At 40.4% G+C, this 12,455-nt stretch overlaps 1 protein-coding gene across 1 annotated transcript in view; it reads right to left on the bottom strand.

The window, feature by feature from the left end:
• The window catches only part of PLCH2 (phospholipase C eta 2), a 548,160-nt gene that overhangs the window by 499,661 nt on the left and 36,044 nt on the right, over nt 1-12,455 (bottom strand). The window lies entirely within an intron of this gene.

Here is a 12,455-nt window from a genome sequence, read left to right as displayed (position 1 = left end):
TCATAATTAGACCTTTAACTCCTTTACCGCAGCGCAAATTCCACCGCGATGCAGGAGTTCTATTAGGTGGGAGGGGCCGTATCGGCCAATAGACGTGCGCAGCATTACCAAGGTAGTGCTCGCGACGGCCGTTGGCCGACACGGCCACGCAAGGGGTTAATAATACGCTTCAGAAACACTCACTTGCAATTTTATAGGTAAGGTCACTTAAGCAAAGCATCTTCACAATTTTTGGGATCTCATGACCCGGGTGGCCATTAACCACTCACTCTGACAAGTTGGGAGAGATTGTTTGAGGCACTAATAAATTGTACTGTAAGAGTAGTGTTTTTTTTCTTTTTTAGAAGTTTATTGAAATTGGTACACTGAACATGCATAGCTTGAAAAATTGATGCTCATAATTAGTATTTCTTTGCGTTGGAGCTCGAATGATGCAAAGCAGTTAAAAAAAGAAATACCAATAAACTTTCTAGTGCAAAATGTAGTTTGCCCTAAAATGGTTGACCGAACCTTCCACGCCAATGGCTTTGCTTTGCGTAATGGGGAATTCAAATAGAGTGCAATGGGTGGGAACATCTCAACAAATTCCTGGAAAGCCAGATCTGCTAGTGAAATGACCTGATTTTGCGAAAACCTAATGCTAAATTAAAGCCGGCACAAACTGGGCCAAGCAGAGTATTGTGTAATAGGTACATCATGAATCTTTTAATTAAAAATGCACATTTAAGCAGCTTACCAAAGGGCACTTGTCTGTGTATATAAATTTGCATTGGAGGGAGTACATGGAGTATGGATGTCGGGCAAGGCCCCACTGTCACAACGTTGCACCATCGGAGGCAACACTTTTTGTGCAAAAGTGAGCGATGAGATCAGCACTCCCAACTCCTTATAAATATGGCAAATGCACAATGTTTTAACTTTTGTGAAATGCAGCCTCAGTTACTACCAAATTTCGAACAGCTGATCTGATAATCAGACCAAAATTGAAAATATGTCGAAAAGAGTGATTTCCCATGAAAAGCAGTGGTGAGCACAAGTTGTGTTTTGAAATGTAGGATGCCCAACTACTGCAGAGCTTCTTCACAGCATATAAACAGATTACATTCGAAATGTTATTTTCACCTGAAAGTGTTGTCAAGCCGACAAACTTCATAACCTCATAATGATGGCAAATGTGTCTGATTTGTATAACTTTGAATTTGAACAACAATTCTGCATAAAATGTTTTGGGGAATATTTTTCCTGCAAAAAACATTTTTCAAAAGATTTGGGGGATATTTACAATAAAATGTCGGAGCGCGGTATTATGCCAAAAGTGTTAACACCACGCTCCGACATTTTTTAAACCAGGGATGCTCCAAAAATATAGCGAACCCCTGCGTTTCTCCTAGCGCAGGCACAAAAAAAGCTGACTAGCGCTATCTCAGGCACCTTAGCGCCATGTTGCAAGGTTGCCTGCGCTGCCGGAGCGATGGTTTATGTGCAGTAAGGGACACCTTTCTGCACAGCAACAATCTTTAAAGGCGATTTGCTGTTTCTATGTGTGATGCAGAATTCAGAACATATAGAAAAAGCAAAATACGAGGAGAAATTATTATGGAGAAATTATTAATTTCTCCTTGTTTCGCCATCCTAAAACCAGGTTTTACCTGTTCTTTGTTTTTGGTGCTGCGCCATCCTTTTAAATATGGGGCAGCATCAAAAAGCAATGGGTGTTGCGGTTGAACGCCCAACAGCGGCGGCCAACTTAGGAAAGCGCGGTGGGCAGTGCAGGGTGCGGCAGGAAGGGAGGCCAACGGACTATGGAAAAGGTATTATTTATTTATTTTATTATACTTATTCCATCGGATTGTCAGAAAAAGTGATGCTCCGGTGGCATTAGGGGCTTGTAAATATGCCCCTTGGTCTTTAAAGAAGTAGGGTTGTTGGAGTTGAGGGAATCAAACACAATCTTTTCATTCAACATTTCACTCACATTTTTTATTTTTTTTATCTCTGTGAATTTTGAAAAAAGGACATATAAAGACAAATTTTGCATTGGGCAAGCGCCCCTTCCTTACCTGAGCGGAATAAGGAGCACCAGATATGAAACATAATAACAGGTATAATGATACACAGATTTCTAGGTTCATTTGCTGTTTTAACTTGGCTGATGCATAAACCATGGTACTTGCAGAGCGCCAGTAAGGCCCGAGCCATGCCTTGTTTTGAGAATAGCCACACAGTATGATTCTACAAACTGAGAATCCAAATGGAACTCATTTGCAGAGTAGGTAACCGGGTAACAGGGACCCTGGCGTCGATCCACCCCTCTTGACCTACCTTGAGACCGCTGATTTAAAGATTAACGGTCAACGGTCTGATAGCAACAGCGCCGAGATAAGTCATGTAAGCTGCTTACTCCTCCTCAGCTCCTGTAGCTGCCACGTTGTCGCAGACATGATACCAGGGTCATGACATGAACTGTTGAAACAATCAACTCCAGCTACCCCTACCCAACAGAGGAAGGCTTCTACTTTTCAACAAATTACATTTATTTTGATTCCTAAATCCCCTAAGGCCAGCTCTCTGTTCTCAGCTGCTTGTCCACAGTCATTGATCTGGGAAGAGACAAGCAATGTGCCAGGGTGAAACATGGCATCCCGAGTAAGAGGAGTGGCCAGATTACCCGTTGGCTATTTGGGCAGCACCAGCTTCGTCTTCATGTTAAACATGGCAATATTATAAGTACCATGTCAATTTTGTTAGTTGAGCACATGCTAAATATAATGATATTGCTGTGTATGGCTTCCATAGGAAAAAAGTGGCGTGACTAACTCGATCGGAATGCTGTGATGTCACAACAGTGGTTAACCAAAGTGGTTGACCACAGCTGTGAAGTGATACAGAGGAAGCGCTCACTTCCCCTTTGTGCTGATGCCTCAGCTGGGTTTCAAGAGACCAACGCTCAGCATAGGAGTCGTGGTTGGCATTCTCACCAACCTTCGGGGAGGGGTTTGTAAAAAATCATTAAAAAAAAAAATACCTCTTCGCCGAATCTCTCCTCCGTCGTCACCACATCGCTCCTCCATCTTCTTGCTGTGTCTCTCCCAGCCTGGAACAAGAAGCACATCAAGGCTCCCCATACCAATCACAAGGCTGCAATGCAGCTTTGTGATTGGTCTGAGTGCTGTGGTTCAGCACCCAGCTAGGGAATAAGAGCCTGGGCATGTGCTCCATCCAGTCTGTAATGCAGCCTGCATGGAGAACATGCAAATTACGCATGACTGTTTGGCCCGCCCGAGAGGGCCAGCCAATCAGTATTTGCGCATTTAGAGTGTGCCCACCACTCCTCCCCATGCTCTAAGAGCAGCGCAGCCCTGCCGGCAAAGACGCCCAGCAGGAACAACGAGTTATTATCATTTTTTTTTAATTTTATTTCCAGTGAGGCGTTGCTATCCTGCCTTAGCAGAGGAGCCGCCACTGGTGACAGGCCATCCGGTTATTATTATTTCAATTTGGATGGGGAGCATGGATTGATTGAGAGTCGTGGGGATGCAGAGCAGAAGACAAATTATTGTTATGGTCCATTACATTTAAAGAGAGGGGGGTCGAGGGTGGAATATTCACCATTTAGTGTGGTGATGGGCAGATGGCCAGGTATTTTTTAATATTTGGAGATATATACCAAGTATTTATTTTTATTATTTTAATTTGTGTTGGGAGCTAGTGGGTGTTTATGTCAAGGGTGGTGTTGGGGAGTGGCAGCGAAAACATTATTTATAAACACATTTTTTATATGTTATGTAAAGTTCCTACATTACTGCGCTGCCCCAGTCTATGTGCTGTAAGAAGGGCTGATGATTTGGGTGTCCTTATACAGCATAACATAGCAGACCTATAACTGTAAATAACAGGAAAGTTATTCACCTCAGAGTTTTGAGTGACATGTTACAAAGTTCGAGCGTCGCTCTTCTTGTCTGTTTCATGTCACTCAGAACCCCACGATGAATAACTTCTGCATTTTTCACAGTTACCCATCTATAATTGTATATGAAATTTCAACACTAAGCAATTGTATCACCTTTAACACGATTCCATTATATACCACTCATGCTTCAGTTTTTCTATATCTCAGCACTATAAATATTAGGTGGCAATATTACAAAATTTACGGTACTCAACTCACCTCTCAAAGATTGAAGTCTGCGTTGGAAGTCGTGGGATTTAACTCTGCGACCTTCAGTTCACAGCAGATGTTGGCAAGGAGCATTGATTTCACCAAGCCATTTAACTGGCTTAATTTGCTGGCATTAATTATGGGCCGTCTGTCTGCCGTGGACGTCACAGATGGAGAAGCAAATGTAGGTTACGTTGGGATATAGAACATTTATCGATCATGGTGTCAGTCTGACAATCGTTGGCACAGTTGCTGGTTCCTGATGGGTTTGTAATAGGTGCCCTTGCCTACCCGGTGAAGGCACTGATTGACAAGGTGGTGTTCGCACAGCCTGGCACCATGCACCCAGTAGATCCGTGCATGGGAGAGTGTGGAGGTCTCTCTGCTAGCAGATGGCTTCATGTGTAATACAGGTCCAGACAGGGTCGGGCTGGGACAGAAAATAGGAGCAGGCACCACAACAAAAGTGCCCTCATTAGTGAATTAGAAAGCTAAAAAGTGGCCCATATTTGCAAATTGGGGCGATTTTGAATTTATAGATACTCTGCATAAGTGTTTTACAATTTATAAAAGACTCCTTGGATTTGAGCTTCCTGCAAGCAATGTTTGTTTTAATATCAGGGAAATCAACAGTAAAAACTGGAGCACGAGACTATAAAACAGGCCCACAAACAGCCAAAAAACATCCCACACTCTGACCTTTTAGACCAGTCTATCAGCACTGCCTGATTGTCCAATAGGCCAGCCTGACCCTGAGGCCAGATGAGACTGTGATAGCGTTTTCCACTTGATTGTAGCAAGTCTGTGCAAAGGTTTTCTGGGATTTCCTGTTGGAGCTTTTCTGTGAGGTTATGTCTGTCCTTTTTTCCAGGACTTGGGACATATAGAAACTACTGAGACCTACAACTGTTTGGTACTGGTGTTTCTCCTCACTGCCCCAGATATGGCTGATTCCAAAACGTAGCCAAGATTGTTAGGATGAGAATATAAAAAAAAATGTAGGTCTATGTTAGCGGTTCACTATGCTGCAACAGTATTAATTTCCTCATTTTTTAAAGCAACACTTTTATCTAGGTTAAGCCTAGATGCAGTTTTACAGGCATGCGTCTGGAAATGTTTTGCCAATGGCAGTTTTTACACAAACAAGTGCACACATATATTTTTGTACATGCAAAAATCCGACAAGTGGCACTTTGGTTTCCACTTTTTGTCCCCACATGAAATGCGTTTCCCCCCTGGAGTACCCACTTTCTGAAATCCCCCACGATTATGAGAGTGATCCCTTTCCTTCCTGAAGAGAATTGTTTGCTCCCATTGCCTAATGCCAATGTGCCACCTATTACAGGGTAGGAAAAGATCAGACAGGAGTACATGAATGCATTTTTCAATGGTCTGCCAGTGACAAGCATTGTGTTTATTATTGTTTAGTTAATTAAAACCATAACAATTTTAAAACAAGAACCAGAAAGCGGATAAAAAACAGTGGGCCATATGTATGAAGCCTTTTGTGATTCACAAAGGCTGAAATTCGCAAAATGTTGGCCTTTGCGAATCGCAAACAGCCTTTTTGCATGTTTTGGGATGTATAAAACATCCCCAAAATAAGGAATTGCAAACTTGTGCGATTCCTTATTTTGCCATAGCATTTAGGGAATCAGAATTTTGCGATTCCTTAAATGCTATGTATGTAGCATTTTTGGCTAGCGAATTTTGGTTAAGGAATCGCAAATTACCACCAACTTGTAGTTGGTGGTAATTTGCGATTTCTTGTAAATATGCACAATTGTGCATTTGTGAGGGTGGCATATGACGTACATACATGCCCATTGGGCATGTATGTGCGCCATATGCACACACATGTAATTTACAGGGGTGCAGCAGGGTGTCCTTGAGACACCCCTGCATCCTTGCAAAAATTCTCAAATTGCGATTAGCAATTTGCGAATTCGCAATTTGAGAATTATTTGGAAATCATTCCTATGGGCCTCCTGGCCCATAGGAATGCATTGGAAAATATTCCTTAATTGCAAATTCGCAAAATGCGAATTCGCAATTAAGGAAGCTTAAGGAATCGCAAAATAAATGCTATTTTGTTCATACATACCATTTTGCATTTCCTAAATAGCGATTCCTTAAAATTCGCTATTTAGGAAATGCAAAATAATTTTATGATACATATGGCCCAGTATTATACAAAAGGTTAAAAGGACAAGAATTTAATAAATACAATACCAGAAATTTGGAAAGGTTCGATTCTGACTCCTATATTTAAAGGAGGTGACACAGCAAATCCAGCTCACTATAGGTTGATAGCCCTGCTGGACATAGATGCGAAATACTACGCCACCCGGGTGCTAGAAGACCTTAAGGCATGATCTGACAATCTTAACCTCATCCCGGCTAACCAGACGGGTTTCAGGCAAGGCCTAGGGACGACGACGAACATCTTAGGTCTATCACTAATTGCGAACAAGTGCAAGAAGAGGAAATCACATCTTTACCTCTGCTTCGTAGACCTAAAAGCGGCCTTTGATTGTGTCGATCATCACCTCCTCTGGAAAAAGCTACGAGCCTGGGACATCCCTGACAGGGTATTAAAAGGCATATTGCTATTTTATTCAAATACCTGGCTAAGGATCAAGATAGGTGATGGGTCCAGACTATCAAGGAAACTGCCGACCACCAGAGGCTTAAAACAAGGGTGCGTCCTGGCCCCACACCTTTTCAATCTGTTTCTATCAGACCTCTCTCAAAGGCTGGACAGTATTAACTCCCATCCACCAAAGCTTGGTGAATTGAGGCTCTCGCATCTTTCATATGCGGATGACGTGGTGTTAATGAGCCATACAAAGATCGGTCTACAAAGAAGCCTTAACGAAATGTCATCTTATATCTCAGAAAATAAACTTGAAATAAACACATGCAAAACTAAAACTATGGTGATTGGTAGCAAAAAGCAAAGAAAACAGACAATTTGGCTTAATGGAACTCAGCTAGAGGAGGTAAAAAAACTATAAATACCTAGACCTCTACATTGACAACTCTAAAAACCTCACTGAGCAAAAAAAGTATATGTTTCAAAGAACAAGTGCCCTAACATTTGCCTTCAGTCTACTGGCTAAAAAGCTGAAGGGTCCTTCCAATAAACCCTTGCTCGCTGTAATGAAGGCAAAAATCTTGCCAACTCTAGCATACGCCAGCGCTGCCTTCCACGGTGAGGATGGAGAGCTCATAAATAAACTAATAGCTTCCATCTACAAAAAAGTATTCCACATACAAAGGTCGGGCTCTCCAGCCCAGGTCCGCCTTGAATTTGGTCTAATAAATGAAGAAATAGGAAGAATGTACGCAACTGTGAAAACCTGGTATCGCCTGAAACTAAATGCAGCCACATCAAAATTTAACGAAGCCCTTTGGTGTGAATTAAATGAGGATAAAACTTCTCCTTTTAATCAATACCTCTGCAAATCCCTCTCCACTACATGCACAATGGAATTATGGAACAAAAATTTGCCGTACCAATCTTTTAAGCAAGCTGTAAATAAGGTTTCAAAAATCCATTCATCTCTATTGGATAAAAATACTTTTAGATCAAGGTCGCATGCCTGGATGGTGTTAAACCACTACAAGTCCCTTGCACCGGCGGCATACCTGAGCAAAACATTTTCGATTAATGTAAAAACGCAACTTATGACACTACGTTTTGGAACTTTACCATCCCTGGCTGACCTGCCTGCCTGGTTGCATACAGGCCCCAAATAATGCCGGCTGTGCAACTTCTACAAAGAAGATTTTATCCACGTAATCTGCATATGCAAGAAACTACAGGAGGAGCGAGCGATCTTCCTAAAAAAATGCTTCAATGATAGGGAAATTAGATCTTGCAGAGCTGCAATAATGGCATGCCTAAACCCCTCTGATCCCCCATTGAATGGCAGACTGATTAAATTTATCAAAGCGTTTACAAAGCTGTGCTAAAAGGTTCGGAAGCATGGCCAAATGATGGCCATCTCACGGCACAGACTTTTCTCTTTTTTCTTGCTACTATTAACAATGGACATTTTAGACACCCTATGTAGAGACGAAGTGACTGTATATTTAAATTCTTGTCCTTTTAAAAGGAAACAGTCCATTGATGAATCTGTCGAGGATTATGTGGCAGCTTTAAGAGTCCTAGCTGCAAACTGTGACTTTGGTGCCTATGTTTATACAGCTATAAGGGACCAATTTGTTTTTAATTGTGCAGCAAAAAAGGTGGAAGAACGACTCTTAGCTTGTCGTAATCCTAGTTTGGCACAAGTAATTAATTTAGCTAAAGGGATCGAGAGATCAATTGAGTCATCTAAAGTCATTGCTGCTAATGAAAACAAAAATGCTAGTGATACCTCTGTTTGTGCTGTTCAAATGCGTAATAGGGGTAATTTTCAAACTAGTAGAGAGTTAAGTTGTTTTAGATGTGGGTCAAAAACCCATTTAGCAAACTATCCTGAATGTCCTGCATTTAAAAAAAAGTGTACTAATTGTGGTAGAATTTGTTATCTTACATCTTCGTGTAGAATTCAAAAGAAAGGTGGTAAGACTAAACCCACTGTTAGTAGTGTTTCTTGTGTTAATGATCATTTGGAAAACGTAATCATCACTATTTATGATGACTCATTTGATAGTTATATAAATAGTGTTTCTCTTCCTTTTAAAGCTCCTTTAGGGATTGTTCATGTCAGTAAGGTTGCCTTTGAGGCTATGGCTGATTCTGGTTCGCCAGTGACTATTTTATCTGATATTTTCTTTTATGAAAACTGGAAAGATGTTAAACTTGCTAAATCGGATATCAATCCCAAAGCTTTTGGCATTTTTGACATTAAAATGTTAGGTTTCTTTAAAGATTCATTGAAATTTGAAACTCGTGAGATATTTAATAATAATAATAATAATAAAGCCATTTTTAAAACGCCTGGCTGCACTAAAAATAGTGTGTCCCCGCGCTGGAATTCTACTACATCTCAGAAATCAAGAAGCGAGGGAGAAAGAAAAGAGGAATAAAGGAGGAGGGGATACATTTTACTAAAATTTATGTTGCGATTGAAGGAATAAATATTGTAGGATGATACGATCTAGGGAAACTTGGTATTAATCTTTGTCCAGGATCAGATCGTCCCATTCAGTTGAGAGAAATGCCTGTTAACAATGTTTCTTTGGAGAGTCCTTTGTCTTCCATTCTTATGAAATATAAGAATGTTTTTGAAGATGTTGTGGGGGAAGTCAAAGGATTTTCACATAGAATTACATTTAAAAAAGGGGCTTTACCTGTACAACATAAAGTTCGTATGGTACCTTTGGGGGTGAGGGACAAACTCAAGTCACATTTGGATGATCTGTGTTCTCAAGGAATCATAGAACCGACTGATAGCTCTGAATGGGTTTCGGCTATTGTTATTGCCCTTAAAAAGAATCAAGAGATCAGATTGTGTGTAGATCTTCGATATGAACATTGTAGTGGAAACTTATCCGTTGCCTAGAATACAAGAAATGCTAGCAGCTTTCAATGGAGCACATTTTTTTCCCATTATTGATTTGAAAGCGGCATACAATCAGGTCACTTTAGATGAGGACTCAAAAGATCTTACGGCGTTTATAACTCCGTTTGGGTTGTTTAGGTTTTTGAGGATGCCTTTTGGCCTGGCATCAACTGCCAGTGTTTTTCAGAAGTTGATTGAAAAGTTATTTAAGGGTGTTAAAGGGGTCCAGTCTTTTCAGGACAACATTTTGATCTATGCCAAAACCAGTGACGAACATAATTTTACTTTGGAAAGAGTTTTGAACACTCTAAGCAGCAAAGGCATGACTGTGAGCAAAGGAAAATGTAAATTCTTAGTCAACGAGATTGACAAAATAACACCTGAAGGGATTTTTCCAAAACAAGACATCATTAGCAATCTTGAAAACGCTAGCAAACCACAAGATAAAGATGCTTTACGCTATTTTCTTGGGTTAAGTGAAAACTATGCAAAGTTTTTGAAGGGCTATGCTTTGGTTGTTGAGCCACTCAGACAACTACTTAGAAAAGGTTCAAGATTTGTTTGGACAGATGTTCATGATTCAGCTTTTCAGGATAGGATCAAACTTATTGCTAGATCTCCTTGTCTTAAAACTTTTGATCCAGAAGGGAGATCTTTTGTGACTGTGGATGCCAGCACCGTTGGAGTTTGGGCTGTATTTACACAAATTGTTGATGGCAAGGAAAGGATTATTTCATTTATCTCGAGAGGTATTAGAGAAGCTGAAGTTCATTATAGTACCATCGAGAAGGAGGTCTTAGACTGCGTGTGGGCTGTGGAAAAGTTGAAGAATTTTTTGTGGGGTAGACCTTTTGTTTCGGTAACGGACCATAAACCTCTGGTTTATATGATGGATGGTGTGAGAAGTGGAAAGGCGTCATCTAGATTGGTTCGTTAATAGCAAGACTGCAGGAGTTTAACTTTGAGATTTAGCATATTCCAGGTGGTAAGAATTTTACTGCAGACTGCTTATCTAGGTTACCTTCACTTAATGATTCTGATGATGAGGTTTTGGATCAACATGAGTGTGTTGTAGCGACTTTAGATGCTGTAGAGTCTAGCAATCTTGGAATTGATGAGAAAGAGTGGAATGATCATGTTATTAAAGACAGTTTGTTGATCAAAGTCAAATCTCATGTTATTAATGGATGGCCCTCTGTTAAAAATCTTGAATTGCCATTGAGAAGTTTTGCACAGGTTGCAAATGAATTGTCTATTGAAAATGGAATCATATAAAGAAATGATTTGTTTGTTCCACCAGGGAGTCTTAGAGAGAAGATTATCAGGTTCGCGCATTCAGGGCATCCTAGTGTTTCTGGTACAAAGAAGTTACTTAAGTGTCATTATTGGTGCCCTGGTTTAGATGCCTCTATTGAAAGGTTCATTGATAAATGTTCGGTGTGTGTTAAGTCGGACAAGCATTGGAAAGTGTCCACTGAACCGTTGTCCATTGGAGAAGGTCCTGCAGGCCCGTGGGAAAGGCTTTCTATTGATTTTTTGGGGCCTTATGGATGTCTTGGTAGAGAGAAGAGATTTCTAACTGTCCTCATTGATGATTTTTCGAAATGGTTATATTATTCTTTAGTGGAGCATCCTACTACTGATATTGTTATAAGTTTTCTGGACAACATTGTCAGGGTTGAGGGGGCACCCATTTCCATCAAGTCTGACAATGGTGTTCAGTTCATTTCAAGTAAAATGCAAATGTTTTTAAAAAAGTTTGGGGTGTCTGCAAAAAGGGCTCCTCTTTATAGTCCTCGTTCGAATGGTCAGATTGAAAGGGCTAACAGGTTTTTAAAGAAGGTATTCAAGCTGCTTTGGAGAGTAATTGTGACGTTTTTGATTTTTTAAAGGAAAAGATATGGAGTTATCATCTAACTCCTAATTCTTCTACTGGAGTTTCTCTTTACAGTCTGATGAGAGGCAGACAGGCGAGAGCTTTGTTTATGCCTCAATTAAAAAAGAAGAACAATTTTACAGAGAGTTTTGAAACTTCGGTTACAAAAGCTAGAGACAATATAGCTTCTACACGTATGTCTGGGAAGTCTTATCATGATGATTTTCATCATTGTAAGAGTAAAAATTTGAAAGTTGGAGATTGGGTAAGAGTTTTAAATCCTTCTCATACACCTAAAGGCATATCTAAGTTCAGTCTGCCATTTGAGGTTGAAAAAGTTACAGAATCTACTGTGTTGCTCAAGGGAAAAGGGTGGTGGAGCAAGAGTTCAGTGGTTGTTTTTAAACCTGGCCAAGAATTTTTTTGGGGTAAAATGGAGGATGGTGATGTTTGGCTTGATGATTCCTTATCTGGTTCATTACAAAAGGAGCGGATTGCTTATTCTAGTGGTGACTCCTCATCTGGTTCATTACAGAAGGAGCAGCTTGCTGGTTCTAGTGATGGTCTTGGTACTACCCTTCATTCAGAGACTAATCCTGCTCTGGATTCTTCTGTTTCTGATGGTGATGTTGGTGCCAGTTCATGTGTTTCTGGTTCACATGACTCTCATAAAAGATGTGTCAGGTTACCAAAGAGGTTTGATGATTATATTTTTGATTAACCTTTGTTTTGTTTGTTTTTTTATTTTTATTTTTGTTTCATTTTGGAAAAGATACATGTGGTAGTTGATGTCATGTAGAACATTGTATATGCAATGTGGAATATTACACATGTAATGTAGAATGTGGTTGTGAACCTGAGTTCTAGATCAGAGAAGCGGTTGGAGCTGGTCTGATCTAGACGC

The sequence above is a fragment of the Lissotriton vulgaris genome, chromosome 5, assembly GCF_964263255.1.
Source record: "Lissotriton vulgaris chromosome 5, aLisVul1.2, whole genome shotgun sequence".
NCBI classification, from domain to species: domain Eukaryota; kingdom Metazoa; phylum Chordata; class Amphibia; order Caudata; family Salamandridae; genus Lissotriton; species Lissotriton vulgaris.
This window is presented reverse-complemented; position numbering and strand designations above follow the sequence as displayed.